This window comes from Coenobita brevimanus, chromosome 112 (genome assembly GCF_032717465.1).
Source record: "Coenobita brevimanus isolate Jiangsu-jjx chromosome 112, ASM3271746v2, whole genome shotgun sequence".
Lineage (NCBI taxonomy): Eukaryota > Metazoa > Arthropoda > Malacostraca > Decapoda > Coenobitidae > Coenobita > Coenobita brevimanus.
The window spans coordinates 195,977-213,825 of NC_137065.1; positions in this window are offsets into that span (position 1 = coordinate 195,977).

The window sequence follows — 17,849 nt, forward strand, 5'->3', positions numbered from 1 at the left end:
TAACTTACTACGCCAGCCATCTTCGACGTCAAATCTTACAAGGATGCCAAATATCATCTCAATGCAGCCACTTTCCCTCACATGCGTACACCCAAATAATCTCTAGTTGCTTCTCTAACACCAATGAGTAGAATTATGTCAGTAAATTAGATGGAAGCGCCGAAAAACGAATCGGGGCAGAATACCTAAGCTAGCCTTCTTCGACGTCTGTTCTTCCATTTACACCACCATTCATTCAGTCACCTCAAAACACGAATATTTCTTTCACATACTTACTCCCTAGTACGCTCCTTTAACTTATTTAATATTAACGAGCAGAATTATGCACGTAAATCAGATGCTAGAGGTAAAATCATGGAAGTGGACCAGGATACTCACGAAGCCAGCCTTCTTCAACGTCTGCTTGGAATTTGTTGCCCTTTCTGATCACGAAACACGAATACTCACTAGAAATGCTCACCTCTATGTTATCTCCATTGCCATATCTAATTTTCACAAGCACAATAATACAAGTAAATTAACTGTAACTGCTTGAAAATGTGGAATCAAGGCAGGATACTCACCTCATCACTCCTAAATGTTCTCTTGAAACATCCAAGTTTATAATAAACAATATATATATACAGTATATATATTTTTTTTCACGCCATGGGTGGGATAAAGAAAGGTAAATGCGTAATCAACGGGTTAAGCATGGTTTATTTGTAGTTATGGTATGTGGTGGTTTAGAGGTTAGAATGCCCCATATGGAGTGACAGAATTGCCTAAGTTCTATCCCCAAGTGGTGACTGGAGGCTTTTTAGTCATGTAATGCCACCAAGGGAAGCTAGCTGGTTATCTACCCTTAAATGTACTGGACTGCAGTAGCCTAGCCCTGGGCCTGTTTTGTGAAGCTAAGTAGTAAAGTAGGACATTGCTACCGCCCCACACTCTCTCTCACAGCACTTCTTCATGACTAGTGTAATTTTGAAGTTTCCTCTTATTGTTAAAACAGCATTGAGAGTGGGGAGAGGGCAATTTTGGTTCAGGTTAAAGTGAGCTTAGTGCAGTGCTAGAGAAATCATCAGTAGGCTGTGGGATGGGTGGGGGAGAGGGCACCAAATGTACATAGTTTAGGTGAGGTAAGCAAGACTATGAATCTGTATGCATGTCAGTCTGTCTCTGTGTTTATTTATCAGTCTAGCTGTTTATCTATTTGTCTGTCTCGAGATATCATAATACTGTAAATGATCACCACAAATGGATCACCTCTGTGTTACCATATCCTCTGCCATTTGGTTGCCCTTCATCCAGTTTACACCTTTTCTGAAATCTCTCTCCATTCCCTCCTTCCATCTCATCATCGGTCTCCCCCTTCCCCTCCCACACATGCACATTTCCAGCCAGTCTCTTACTTTCTGCTCCTCCACATGGCCAGACCATCTCAAAATGCTTTCATGCACATCATCATTAGCACCACAACTCTTTCACTTTATCATTTGTTGTTGCTTATGAATTTGCTTGTAATTTTAGCAAACCTTATTACAAGGATGTCAATACCTCATAGTTATTATTATTGTTGCTGTGGCACGTTAGGTGTACCTGTTATTCCAAAACCTTAAGCAGATGAATCCCAAATGGTGATGATGGTATTAATGATATTTTTTTTCACAGGTTGTGTGAAATGACACATTGGAGCAGGTGGTGTACCAGAGTCAGAGCCATGTGCCAGTGGATCCCAGATGACGATATAGGGAATTGTAGCTTTGTTCCAGGCAACTGAGTTGGTAGGATGTGCTGTGGGTAACCCAGGGATTCAGGTTCAGACAGGCCCAAAATGGGCACAAAACAGGAGGGTTTGGCTCTTCTGTCAGTGTTCAGGTTTGGAATTTTCATCATTTTGTTCCCTCTCCAAATAATTGCAGCCAAACCTAGATCTAGGTATAGCATGGTTAAGGATAGCATAAAATTTCTGAGTGCTATAGTCCTTTCACCGCAAGAAGTCCGTTCAGGGTGGGGCCCACCTGGTGAATCACCTCTAGCGATGCTGCCAAATCAACCGTAGTACGTGCCTCTCTCTCTCTCTTATTTCCCATCTATGTGCTATTTGAAATTGTTTTTTATATTCTGTATATAGTAAAGGAAGCTATATAGTACATTGAGTATCACTTTTTAGAATTATAACAACGATTTGAATGAATTACATGACACGTGGCAGCGCTTATTTCCCATGTTGCCACGCCGAGGTTGGCAAGGGACCCAGGGTCACTCCCTGTCTAGCACAACAAGACATAGCGGCTGAACATTTCGTAGAGTCATTCTTCGTCAATATAACAGAAAGTTCTGATGACGAAGAAGATTATGATTAAAGATCAGAGAGAGGATTAGGCCTATAGGGGAAACCTCTTAAAAATAAAACGCGCCTAGACTTTTACCTCATAGGTGGTGTGGAAAAAAAGTTGAAAATAAATAATAAATATATACAATATACATATATATATATATAGAGAGAGAGAGAAACAGGTGAGATGGGGGTAGGTAGGGAGACAGAGTGATAATCCGATAATTGGTGGTCAAATTGGCAACGTCGCACTCGGGGGAATTCCAACTTCTGCCACACCCTGAACAGACTTCTTGCTGCGAAAGGAGTATAGTGATATCCATGCTGCTAGATCTTTGGCAACTTCCCTATGAGCTGGATAGTGAGGTATTTCCCATATTTTTGTGTCCTGTACTTTATTATTTAGTAACTGGAATACGAAATGCTATAGAGTTCTGTCTGAGCCTCAGATAAATGAGTGATTTTTGTAGGCCAAGTATTAGGTGCCTAGAGACTGTGAATTATTTATTATTGAGTTGAAATGACTTTGCAATTCAGTACTTCTTAGGGCTGTGTTGTGAGTAAATGTTCACATAGTTGCTTTGTGAGGCACAATGATGTTGATGCAGTGATGATTTTCATGGTTAGAGTTACAGTTATTCATGCTTACTGTATTTGTTACAGTACTTTTTCTTCCATGTTATCCCTACAATAAGTATTATTTTGAGCAGACCTATGTGTCTGTAGTGCCATGTGTTATTCTGTTATTACTTGAGATGCTGAGTGTTGTAACTCATGTTTCTTTATTATGAGACCTTCCTGATCATGTGAAGGGATTACTTGCATTGGGAGGAATAGTTATTCATTATTCATATTAACTTCTAGCGGGTCCCAGTGTGGAGGTCGAAGTACCTGAGGGAGTCAAAGTTCAAGTGTGGAGGTCTAAGCACCAGTGAGTGAGTCAAGGTCCCAAGTGTGGAGGTCAAGGTCAGCAGTGGCAGAGGACTGGACCAGTGAAATTTGTGCTCAGAGGGACAATTATGAATAAACACATTGGACTGGGACAGAGGAGCTAAGTTTTGTGCATTTGATATTAGGACCATATAGGTATATATTTTGTGAACAATGTGCCAAGTGATTCATGTTTAATCTGTAAAGCAAGTAGCTGGGGAAGATTTCTACTTTTTGGTCTTGTTAATACACATTCCCTCCCACTCGAACCTTATTGTTTGTATAACCCTTGAGAACTGGTCGTGTAGAGCTTACCTAGTAGTTTATTAATGTATAACTTAGAAGCATTCTGGGAAACTGCCAAGGTTGGGCTTGGGTTGGCCTAGTACAACTCTTAACTTGGCCACTTGAAATGTAATAAACGCAACCGAAGAGGCCGTTAATGGGAGAGAGTCTCCATCAATCTGAGTTCCTGACTGTTTCATCACACATTGGTCATCAATAGTGACTTGTTTTCTACCCCTTTTGACCATGTAAAAGTCTGGATTGCAGAGGTGACAGTACATATCTTCTAGAACTCTCTCCATTACCTTCATTTTCTGGTCTAAAACTTTATGCCTCTATAATTTCTTCTTTCCAGGGCATCACCCTTCCCCTTGTAGACATTTACAATTACTGTACACTCTTCAGCTAATCATCTGGGGCAACACACTCAGTTATAATCGTATTTATCAGGTCAGTTACTAACCTTGCTTCTGTATCTCCTGAGGCTTTCAGTGTTTCAACAGTCAACCCAGACACACCTGATGCCTTCCCCACCTGCATTATTATTAGTAGTAGTAGTAGTAGTAGTATTATAATTACTGTATTATTATTAAATAATTATTATCGGGAGCAGGCTGTAGTATGGTACCAGCCTGTGAGGGCAGTACTGTACTCTCAAGGAAGGTGGAAAAGCTGGTGATAGGGAGAGCTGGAGCTCCCCCTTGACATTTTTCAGTGTCACTAACATAGAGGGTAGGCCAGCATACCCTGCCAAACATTTTTATAACTACCTGCTCTTCACTGCTGTACATGCACTTTATGCATCATACCCCATACCCTACAATGACACAGGTTGGTGCCAGTAAGGGCATGTGGCCGGAAAAGGACATCTAGGGGTTAGAACGCCCAGTCAGAATGACATCCATGCATGGCTTTGTCCCCGAGAAGCAACTGGATTTTTTTTTTTTTTTTTAACACCACCAAGGGATGTAGACAGGTCATCTACCCTTACATGTATTGGACTAGGTTAGCCTAGCCACAGGATCCTACACTGGAGATCATAGGAAGTAGGAAATACAGACAGAGGGAGACAGTTCCAGAGTTGGCCTGTTGCATAAATGAAGGACTGGCAGTAACGGTTAACTATCACAATACATCCCTTTGATTTTGCCTGCCAAATATCTGCATTACCAAGTCAGTGTATTCGATTCACTAACATTTCCTTCTGTTAACATCCAAAGCAGTTTTTTCTTAGTGTTAGTAGAGCTTAAGAGTAGTATCAAGCCCTCAGGTTGGTGATTGTCTTATATTTCTTGCTGCCATCATCATCATCATCATCATCTCATCTACTTTATCCTCACATACCTCTCTCACCCTCTCAGACAATCCCCATCCACTTCCATCTCTCATCTTATACCCCTCCCCTCCCTCTCTCTCTCTCTCTCTCTCTCTCTCTCTCTCTCTCAGTCATGTATCCTTGAGGGGAAGAGGCAGAGTGGTTTCCTTTAGCATTTGGTTTTCTTGGCCATGTCTTGTCTTGAACATGTCTTAACCTTGTTTATATTTTGCTTTGTCCTTGTCGTTTCATTTTTTGCCATTTCCGGACATTTCTTTATAATGTATCTCTCTGAATTAGTGCCCTGTGGACTTTGACACCTAGCACTACAAATCTGCTATATTTAGAGTGTGTAGAACTGAAGATTGTGGTAGGTGGTGGCGACCATTATCCACTCACTTGATGTAGTGCTGCCTACTTCTTCCTTAGCCTTTATCATTCTTTTTCTGTGCCTGCCCTCCTCTCTTCCTATTTCTCCCATCTTTCCTGTCACTTCTTATTGCTCTTCTTTCCTTTACAGGTGGCTTTACATTGAGTGACAAGCCAAATGGTTTCCTGTAAGCCAAGGAACCATTTACAACGCTGGGTGGTAACCATATAACCAAACCATACGTGCTCCCTACGTGTCAACAAGTGGGTTGGTGGAGGGTTAGTGCCCCTCCCCGTAAAACAACTAACTCATAGTCAAATGGCCACCCTTTATGGGATTGTGGCATCTGGCAATAGATAGATAGATAGATAATAGATATGTAAACTATTGTATCCATCTAAGAAGAACAGTGGTAGTAGGTGTACAGTACAACCTTTCAGATCCAAAATGCCTAGGTCCAAAGGCTTTATGCAAAATGGAACATTTTGGAAAGTGGAATCATAATGGCAGCTGTGAGAAATGACTTGTGAAACAAATACTGTAGTCAAGGCAACTGAGAATAATAAGTAAACTGAAGCACTTGCATTAGTAACTTATCATCTGCTCTTAAACATGTCCACAAAAGAACTCAGTCTTCAGTTATGCCTTGAATGTGTGAGGACATGATATCAACACCCCTCTATATTATGAAAAAATATTTTGGAAATTGGATGTTCGGATTTGGCAGGTTGTACTGAACCAGCAGTAGTAACCATAGGCTTATCTGAATGTGAATTTGGTGGACTGCTGGCGCCAAAACTGGTCTGGGGGAAAAAGAGGGTGATGAGGGACATAATTTTGTATTACCTGGTACTGTAGTTAAGCCACATGATTATATCAGTCCCACCACAAGGAGGAGTCCCTCTTAGCACCATGTGTACAGTACGAAAGACTCCTTAGGCAGACTTGTGTTAAAGCGAACAAGTAATGATCAGAATACACTTGCAGAGTTACTAAACAGTGGACACCAAACATAGCCCAAAGTCCTTTCATCCATCCATCTATCATCCAATCCTACATTGCCCAATAAGGAGCATAGGAGCCCTGGGCTAGGCAGTTGGTCCTGACTTTTAAGATGAGAGTGACCAGCCTCACTCATCCCTGAGTGGCATTACATGAGCAATCAACCCCAACCACCCCTAGGATATAAACCTTCACTGGCTCAATCCGACTGGAGCACAATAATTACCCACTAAACCACCAGGCGCCTGGTCCTTTCATATCATATATTAAGGCTACAACATGCTTGCATGCATTGTCCTTGGCCAATTAATGGTGGCTCTCCACACTTCTCAATGTCTGGAAGCCTCCCTATTCAGTCTCTTATCCCTGGAAGGATCACATTACTGGTATAAAATATCAATGCTGCAATTTATGATGTTAGAATATGTTATGATGAATATTTGTATGTGTAAATAAGCAGTTAGGCTGTTTGCACCATGTTCTTCAACTAACTAATTCAGTGCACTGGGGGACACTAGTTCATATGAGATTTCTTGGCACCTCTTCCTTACTCATTTACTTTACATATTGCTAGCAGCCATGGCTCAGTGCATTAGAACTCCGCACTGACTGAAGGGTCGGAGGATCGAATCCACCCAAGGGTCATTGGTAGACATCAGGAAGGGCATCCGGTCATAAAATGCTACACGCTCCAGTCCAAAAGTCCTCTACCCAGGGGCAACGCCTTAGCCCTTCGGGGATACCTGGCGTAAAACCAAATTATTATATTATTATTTTTTATTATAGCACAGTCTCTCTATCTGTCTATTGCCAGACACCATAATCCCTTAAGGGGTGGCCATTTGACTTTGAGTTATTTGTTTTAAGGGGAGGGGCACTAACCCTCCACCAACCCACTTGTTCACACGTAGGGAGCATGCATGGTTTGGTTATATGGTTACCACCCAGCGTTGTAAATGGTTTCTTGGCTTACAGGAAACCATTTGGCTTGTCATTCAATGTAAAGCCACCTGTAAAGGAAAGAAAAGCAATAAGAAGTGACAGGAAAGATGGGAGAAATAGGAAGAGAGGAGGGGAGGCACAGAAAAAGAATGATAAAGGCTAAAGAAGAAGTAGGCAGCACTACATCAAGTGAGTGGATGATGGTACAGTACATATAAACATTCTTATGTATATTTTATTTTTATTTTTTTTCCACAAAATTTATCAACTAATTTAAGAGGGTGTTAAGGTGTATAGAATAAATTGCTAAAGAAGAGGTGTTAGGAAGTCTCCACAACCTTTATACTGTACTTGAAAGGTATATTCATTTGTAAAATTTACTATTTTATTTTTTCTTACTGCTTCCAAACTATTTAATTCATCTTAGAAGAATAGCCTGATGGTGAAGGGGTTAGGTTGAGTTATAGGTTTTTGCATTGTATGGTGAAGTTAGGAGTTGGGATGCTGGAATGATTGACGAAGAGAGTGTATGTGAGTGAGGTGGAGGGGGGAAGAGGGAGGGGGAGGCCGAGGATGAGATGGAGGGATGGGGTGGAGAGGTATATGAGAGAGGGGTGTGTGAGTTGGGAGCAAGGCAGTGAAATGGCGGGGGACATGGCGACTTGGAGGCGATTTGTTTGTGGCCACCCCAAATGGGATTGAGGCGTCTGGCAATAGATAGATAGATGGATGATGTTGATAGTTAATAAGTGTTGTTCAGTTAGGTCTTAGTTCTAGGTTTTTGTACTGTAAGGTGAAGCTAAGATTTTGAATGCTTGAATAATAGTTCCATTCCACTAGACATCCACTTGGTAGTTCGTTAGGTGGTAGATGGTTGGGAACATTATCCCTGGTAGGTGCTACCATGTGAGTGGTGTGGGAACAGAATCCTGGTACCTGGCCTTGCACAACAATCTCAGATGGAGACCTCAGCCACAGTTACACAGTTGTCAGAATACTTGATAAGACTGCTATACATGTATATCTCTTGTACAAAACTAAAATCTGTTCATTAGGGATAGGTTGGATTTGTTAATTGAACACGACACTCAGGCAGGAAACTCAACCAAATGTACGCAGTTGTCGTAGTTTAGGCAGAGACAACAGTTAGGCATCAACTGAGCTGAAAGGGTTGAGAGATCTTTGTTAGGCTAAACACACTATAGGAACTCAACCAAATTTATGCAGTTGTCATAGTTTGGGGAGAGACAACATTCAAGCATCAACTGAGCTGAAAAGGTTTAGGGATCTTTGTTAGGTTAAACACATTACAGTACATGTATACTGTAGATGCCATCAACAGGTTATTAAAGGCTTGCATGTGGAGGCATAGCCAAGTCCCTCAAAATGATAAAAGCAAATGTAATACTGTTGATAGTTCTAGTTTTGTATTTTTAGTAATATTTTTATTATTAATGCAGCCCACCTTATCTATTAGGTGGAAATTATAGTGAGGATGAATATGGTGATGATGATGATGATGATGACAACAGCTCACATACTTGTGTGATAGTTTCAATTTCCTTGGTTCTGGATCCTACCTTGCTTCTGTGTGGGAATTAGGGTTGGGATGATGATAATGAGTATTTTGTGCTGGTCTTATGCCAAATCTTTTTTAATGCCATAGGGAAAATGGCCTAAGGTTCACATTAATCATCAGGAGTTAACTTGAAAGCAGTACTAGGTTCAGCCATTGAAATATAAGAATTATTAACCCTATGTACATTTTCTACACAGATGTCAGATATTTATTGGGAACCATATATGCTGTGAGGGGTTGGGGGTCAGGAAGAGTGAGCCTAGATGTGGTTTTATTAAATACTAATGTTTAAGTAATATCAAAGCAATGTTGATGCAGTCAGAGCCATATTATTAAAACTGAAAGTACAGAAGCATCAGAAAACCCAAAATTTGTATGAGTGATGGGGTATCTGCTGGAGAAAGGGCAGCCTGATGGCAGAGGACAGGGTGACATGAAGGCAGTTCATTTGTGGCCACCCCTTCTGGGATTAAGGTATCTGGCCATAAATAGACATGTACAGTATAGAACACCTGTACTTGTTAGATTACAGGTGTTGTAGTCAGCATTAGTACAGAAGGATCGGATATGTTATGTCACCATGACATGGCTTGGAAATTATCATTTGATGATCCTTATCCATAACATTGCACTCTTAGTTGTAATAATATGGCCATAAATCCTTTTTATAAGTCTGGGATGCATGCAGGCAAATTTCTGCTTTAAGTGAAGTACCTTAGAGATGTGTTAGATTCATGAGGAGGGCTAAAAAGCCAAAGGCAAATCTAAAACAACAGAACAAAGCAGCTTTATGAAGAATGACAAGCAATTGTAACAGGCAAAAAGGTGTTATTTATCAGCAGTGTATTTTGAAAGTTTTCAAGGAAACAAAATTGGTGCATCAGTCTGTTTCATGACAGTAAAAAAAAATAATCTTATGCAGTCCTTTAGTACCCCTTCAGAAGCGTAGGAGTACGAGGCTAGTGTTTTCAGTCCAGACATTGAATGGCAGAGTGACCATTGCTTCATGTATATCTGATCTGATCTTGTTTCTCCTGATTTACAGTATGAGTTGAATGGAAAAGTTTGTAATATAACATTGCTGCCTGATGTGGGAAAAGTTCTGATAATTTAGCGTGATCCCTGACTTATGAGAGGACTGGCTAAATGTATGATACAGTATAAAAAAATTGTACAGTATATACTTTCAGATGGATTTATGATCAGTTTTCTGCCATAGCTGTGATTTCTTTTTTTCAAGTTGGACGAGGAGAAGAGAGAACTGAATTTAACCCATGTCTCTTAGTTATGAGATGAAATTGATCCTAAGTCTGTTGTGAATCCCTCTTAAGATTTATAACCCTTAACCCCATGTACCCCATAAGAATTAAAGTAAGTTGGAATTGCTTAAACTGAGGTAATATTGAGGTGGTTAAATTAAATGTTATATGTAGTAAGTTAAGTCTAGTAGGTTAAGCTAAGTACAGTAAGTTGGGTGTTGTAGGTTAAAGCAAATAAGTTAGAATGAGTATATTAATTCTATTATGTTAAGTAGAGTTCATTAAGCCACTGTGATTCAGAAGATCAGATCTGCCAGGCATTGGCTTTGAGACTTGACCCATAAGAGTGAGGGTCCCATCATACTGAAGGAGTTAAATAAATCATGTACCCCGTTCCATGTGGCCACAAGAGAATTTTCTCATAAGCCCTTCAGAATTACTGTATTATGTAGCTATATCAATTGTCAGAAGGTTTGACATTTTTGAGGCAGTCATTCTGCCTCCTGACTGTATTTCACTTACTGTTCAATTTTAAGGTCTTTTAGTAATGTCTTTTATGTAACATTTCTTCATGCTGCTGTTTCCTTTTAATTGCCATTTCTTCTTGATTCCATTTCATTATATAATTCAGTGTCATGGCCTGTATTACTTGGCAATTGGAGTTTGTTAGGTAGGTCATTTTTTGGGGGGCCATGGCGTAATTTAATAATGGTAGATTAAATATGATATTGGCCACCATTTTCCTGAAAATCTTGCACCTCAAAATTTTGCCAATGAACCCCTGCATAAAACTTCCAGCATTTAATCAGATAATCATAGTACTGTCTGAGTTACTAATATTCATGAAATTCACCCTGTTTTACCTCAAAGCGTATGTGTGGTTGATATGATCCTTCTGGCTCAATTGTCGATATGGAGAGGAGAAGGTTTTATTGTAGGAGGCGATTTGTTTGTGGCCACCCCAAATGGGATTGAGGCGTCTGGCAATAGATAGATAGATAGATAGATAGAATATAGCCAGCTCTATTGCCTGGTGATATTGGTGCCACCATGTGAAGGCACCCCTCTCCAGCATCAACCAGAACCTAATTCTCAATACAAAGAGGGGTGAGGTATGATTCAGCAACAGGTAAGAAAAAATAAATAAATGAAGGACCTGGGTCACTCATACCATTCAAATACCAGTTTGTGGTTGCTTAGAATGAGTCATAGTTGTAAGGAAGGAGTAAGTCTCCTGGGTTACCATTCGTACTGACAGCCAGGCTAACAACAATTGGCCATCAGCTCAATTACAAGAGATTAGGAATTTATGTTAGGATAGAATTAATGCTCTGTAGGCAATTTTGATCACCTTAGGAGTTCCCTTCACACAGTCTCTCTTTATATGATATCTCCTTGGTTACTAGTCTTATCATCTGTGCAGTCTTGCCACACTTGCCATCAACTAATCTGAAAGGGTTGGAGATCTCTCAGGCTAGAAAAAATAACTTGTAGACAGTTTTAATAATCTTCAGAGACCCCATTAGCCATTGTTTCCTCTGGTAGAACTAGGCCAGTAAGCAAGTTTAATCTCCTTTGGAAGAGTCTCCAAGTAGTAAAGAAGTTGATCAAGGCTTTAGCCACTCCAGTTCATGTACTCTTTCCTAAGCTGAATGATATTACTTAGAATTAACAGGATTAAAATACAATACCAGATGCAAAGACCCATGGATTAAGTATTTTATTGCAGTTTTTTCCCCTTCGTTCTTTCCTCGTCTTTCTGCCTACGGGTGACTTTACACTCTCAATTCTGTCTTGCATTCCTTCATTCTTTCCTCTTCCTTCTGCCTGTGGGTGACTTTACACTGAGTGACAAGCCAAGTGGTTTCCTGTACACCAGGAAACCATAAGCCGGTGAAGGTTCATATCCAAGGGATGGTTGGGGCTAATTGCTCATGTAATGCCTCTCAGGGATGAGTGAGTTTGGTCTCTCTCATCTTAAATGTCAGGACCAACTGCCGAGCCCCGGGCTCCTACGCACCTCATGGGGCAACGTAGGATTGGATGATGGATGCATGGATGGATTTCAGTTTTAACCACACACTTGAAAGATGAACTGATTTTATTCATGCTTCCTTCAGATGATATTCAGCATGGGAAAGACTTTGAACTGGAGGGGTTATATCGTATCATTTATGAAGGTTCCAAGATGCTTGCATGCATTGGCTTTGGTCACCTAATGGCGACTTTCCATGCTGCTCGATTTCAGTAGTTCAGTAGTAGTGCTTGCTCTTCACAACCATAAAGTTGACAGTTCGAGCCCCCACCAGGGTAGCGTATACGAGGTCTCTCCTTGCCCTTCAGAGCTATGTGGTCCACTGGTCCTAGCTGGTTGGGATTAGTCCTCTGGCAACCTCTGTGATCAGCCTCCTATCCCTGATGTCACACTCTATGACCTTGTTCCAAGCCATTTTCTGTGTCCAGTTGCCATCCTCCATCCTTTCAACATGCCCCGTCATTCAATCTACCCCTTCTTATCACAGCACCGATACAATACTCTTCAGTCATGTTCTTCCTCCATTAATCCCTTTAATACAGTACTATATGTCTGTCTCAAGTTAGATATGATGGTCTGGTGGTAGAAATAGATAGTAAAATGAGAATATAACTACATCTTTTGGATTACAGGGCACAAACTGCTCCAATGATTAGCCTTTATTCTTGCTAATTTAAGACTGTTATTCAGCTTGGGTAAGACTTTTCAAACTGGAAGGGTCACATTACAACCTTCAGGAACCTGTTCAGTAGGAAAGTAATTAAAGGTTGATAGCTTTTGGACTGAAGGGGTTAGGGACAGGCTTCATTAAGCCATTCTTGTTACCTTTAAACTAAGTTAATCAGCATAGGAGAGCCTTTTCAAACTTAGAGTCCCATATGACATTCTTTAACATGTGTAGGAGAGACACTGGATAAAGCCTGATTGGAGATATAGTATATTGAACTGGAAGGACTGCATACCTTACATCCTTCATTAGCCATTGCTGCTACCTCTAAATAAGAATTATCATACTGAAGGTAATTACTAGCAGCCTTCATTAACATATTACTGTACTGTAATTAGGAGAGAGGTTTCATAAGTTGATTGGAAGTCAGGAGACAGCAGGAATATACCATTACTGTTGAGGGGGATGAATTTATGTGTAGGCTATGATATAGGAAGCATATCTCAGAATATGGATGTACAAGGTTAATCATATCTTGTATAGTACTTACACTTTCAGATTTGATAGCTTTTCCTTTTGTAATCTTTACTGAATGATGCAATCAGTTCATGATTACACATTATATAATCTCAGACTTCATCTGTGTCATTGTAGTTGGCTCACCTTGACAAATTTTAGTCCTTCTGCTGCTTAGTTCCTGTATCTGAGTGGCAGAATAAGACAGTATTATGGTTTTGCATCCTCCCCATAGATCTTCATTGTGATTTGCATGATAATCTAGTCTTTATCTCTAGAAACAGCTCAGCATTCAAGGTGGAGAGATGCCAGGTTTTTGTCAGTTTAGGGTGGACATGTAGTCTATATGGTGTGTCTTTATTGTTTTATGTATTCATTATTATTATTATTTTTTACTGTGGATCAAATTTAGCGATTCATCTCTTCCGTTTATAAATCGGTACAACAGATAGGCTTTCATTCTCAGAGTATGACCAATGAGTAGCCTACTGTACTGTCTTCCTGTGCAGTGTATATTTTGTCATTTGTACTCTCATTATAAGTTTCATTAAAAAATTTGTATCATATGTTTAGTTTCTGTGTCACTCAGTGTGTTAAGTTTATGTAATATATGGTTAATCGTTTAAGTCATGCCGTTGGATAGCAGACTAAGTTGCAGTTTTTACTTTCTCCCTTTATATAAGTAGCAACTGCTCTATATTCTTTCCATAGCACTTGTTCATGATTAGCATTAAACTGCAGGCTTAGGTATTCCAAGTAGCTCAGGAAATTTCTAGATATCTCCTCCTAAAGCGACATTAATAGGTACATGAAAATTTAGTTTAGTCTATGCATATTGTCCAATTTCCAATTTTTTGTAAACATGTAAAGAAATAAAATACAGTAGAAGTTTTAGCCGCTATCCTTGTGGGGCCGCGGTAGCAGAGTCAGTATGGTGCTGGCCTGGCAATCAGGAAGACCTGGGTTCAAGTCCCGGTGTGATAGAGGTTTCTTTAAAATGTGGCTGAGGGAAGTTTGCTTAGCAAGCTTTCCTTAAAACCACAAGGCCCCATACTTACAATTCAGCTCACACACACTAAGACACTTAAACACACTACATATACATACACACATTAAGACACACACACTACTACATACATACACACATCAAGACACACACACAAGACACGTACACAGCCACCTTCACACAGTAGACACACCACAAGACACGTACACAGCCACCTTCACACAGTAGACACACCACACACACACACAAGACACGTACACAGCCACCTTCACACAGTAGACATACCACACACACACACAAGACACGTACACAGCCACCTTCACACAGTAGACACACACGTACACAGCCACCTTCACACAGTAGACACACCACACACACAAGACACGTACATAGCCACCTTCACACAGTAGACACACACACACAGAGGGTGAGACAGACACAGATGGGTATATACAAAACACAGGGAGTGAGAGAGGAGGGGGTTTTATTAAAAAGTCCAATTTTGGTATACCTCCCGTGGCAAAATTGATATAGCCCCCCTTTTAATATTTTTTGGATATTTTCATTTAGTGCCCCCCAGGCCCCAGACCCACTCGGCTGAACCAAATTGTCTGGCGTCAGCTGGAACATGATGCTAGAGTTATGTCGGTCGTGAGGGGGTTAATGGTGACGGTATTGACACTGTCAGGCTCCTATGACTCACTCAGTCGAATAAAATCGTCAGAGTCAGCTGAAATGGGGTACTAGAGTTGTCCCAAGCACCAGAGGGTTAAGAATCTTAGTGAGAGGGAGTGACATACTGACCATTCAAGGGTTCCTTTTTATGCGTGTGTGTGTGGAAGGGTGGGGTAAAGGTGAGGTGGGGTGGGGTAGATTGTAAGCGAGGATTAACCCAAGGGGGATTTTGGGGGGGACTACCGGACAGGTCAGGCGTAATTCCTATCTGACCTTACCTGTGTCGTAGCAGGAAGAGACGTCCCTTCCTGCTACGACACACCACACACGTCCCTTCCTGCTACGACACAGGTAAGTCGGACAGGTCAGGTGTAATTCCTATCTGACCTTACCTGTGTCGTAGCAGGAAGAGATATGTCCCTTCCTGCTACGACACAGGTAAGGTCAGATAGGAATTACACCTGACCTGTCCGACTTACCTGTGTCGTAGCAGGAAGGGACATGTCTCTTCCTGCTACGACACAGGTAAGGTCAGATAGGAATTACGCCTGACCTGTCCGGTAATGTCCCCCCCAAAATCCCCCTTGGGTTAATCCTCGCTTACAATCTACCCCACCCCACCTCACCTTTACCCCACCCTTCCACACACACACGCATAAAAAGGAACCCTTGAATGGTCAGTATGTCACTCCCTCTCACTAAGATTCTTAACCCTCTGGTGCTTGGGACAACTCTAGTACCCCATTTCAGCTGACTCTGACGATTTTATTCGACTGAGTGAGTCATAGGAGCCTGACAGTGTCAATACCGTCACCATTAACCCCCTCACGACCGACATAACTCAAGCATCATGTTCCAGCTGACGCCAGACAATTTGGTTCAGCCGAGACAGGATCCTAGGATCCTGAGAGACACTATAACAGCGGTTCCCAACCCGGGAGCCATGGCCCCCAAGGGGGCCATGGGACATTGACTGGGGGGCCATGGGCCTTATTGGTAATATAAGATATTATAAGTTATTTGGTCTGGGTAAAACCTGACAGAAATCAAGTATGAAATATACCTTACTGTGCCAGTTTAGCCTTAAGTATATTGGGGTAATTACCGTTTTCTGCACAATATCAAATATTAAAAATATATAAATATACGATCTGAGTTATATAGGGGCCATGGAACTTCTCATAATTTTCTCGGGGGGCCACAGGACCAAAAAGGTTGGGAACCACTGCACTATAACATCACAAACAAAATACAAAATGCCTTCCCTCCATCCTGAACGTACTATAATTCATTTACATTAAGTAAGCTCGTATTTTCGTATTTTTGCAGCTTATTTCATGTATCTTAGTTAAAAGAAAAAAATACTACGAGCCGGTGAATAAAACCAACACTTAAGACGAAGAATATAATTACCAAACAGTTTCGGTGGACACTGCCACTATCTTCAGTGGTCAAGATAGTGAGAGGGAGTGACATACTGACACTACAAGGGTTCCTTTTTATGCCTCTGTGTGTGTGGAAGGGTGGGGTAAAGGTGAGGTGGGGTGGGGTAGATTGTAAGCGGGGATTAACCCAAGGGGGATTTTGGAGGGGACATTACCGGACAGGTCAGATAGGAATTACACCTGACCTGTCCGGTAATGTCCCCCCCAAAATCCCCCTTGGGTTAATCCCCGCTTACAATCTACCCCACCCCACCTCACCTTTACCCCACCCTTCCTTCTACGACACAGGTAAGGTCAGATAGGAATTACACCTGACCTGTTCGGTAATGTCCCCCCCCAAAAATCCCCCTTGGGTTAATTCCCGCTTACAATCTACCCCACCCCACCTCACCTTTACCCCACCCTTCCTGCTACGACACAGGTAAGGTCAGATAAGAGTTACACCTGACCTGTCCGGTAATGTCCCCCCAAAAATCCCCCTTGGGTTAATCCCCGCTTACAATCTACCCCACCCCACCTCACCTTTACCCCACTCTTTCACACACACACAGGCATAAAAAGGAACCCTTATATAATCAGTATGTCACTCCCTCTCACTATCTTGACCACTGAAGATGGTGGCAGTGTCCACCGAAACTGTTTGGTAATTATATTCTTCGTCTACAAGTGTGGGTTTTATTCACCGTCTTTGATTATCACGAAAGAGTGATTCATCCAGCCAATACTACGAGCTCTGTATCTTTTCATAGCCCTTCTTCGTGACTAGCATCGTATTCTAGTTATCTATAGTTACAACTGAGCATTCAAGTTGGAGGGATCACAACTTTAAACAATTACAGTAAACAAACAAACAAAAAGCAAGTGTCGTCCTCTTGACCTCTCGTCTTCGCAGGAATGCAGCGGTGACGCCATCTTGTGCGTGGAATGCGTGAAGTGCAGGCTCTTGAGTGGAAGGAGCACGGAGCCACGGGAGACTTAATAATATTCGGCAGTCAGCCAGTCTAGAAGCCTGGGACATTTGCCTGAAATAATAATAATAATAATAATAATAGTAATAATAATAATAATAAAAATAACAACAAAACCACTAATATACATAATTCAATATCTTAGTCACTCGATCTGTCCATTCCGCCTCTTCTGTACGAGACGCATTTCTGTAAGCTATTTTTTCTAACATGGGAGGTTCGATACGTTTGATTAAGCCTATCCATAAGACTCCTAAAGCTGAGTAAATGCCTCTGAAAGTTGCAAAATATAAAATATAAAACGTCTATATGATATAAAAACCTTTGTTCACCTCCGGGATTCGATCTGTGGCGCCTAGACCAAGTGCTGACGCCATGTTTAGGCTACACTTTGCTACCTTTAGACGATTTCCTGGAGCTTAAAGAAACCCTCTCGGGATGATGGGACAGACACAATAACCCCTTCAGACAGAGAATGACTTAGTTACTTTGTACTAGGTAACCGGACGATTTTATTCAGCTTAGGAGTTCCCCT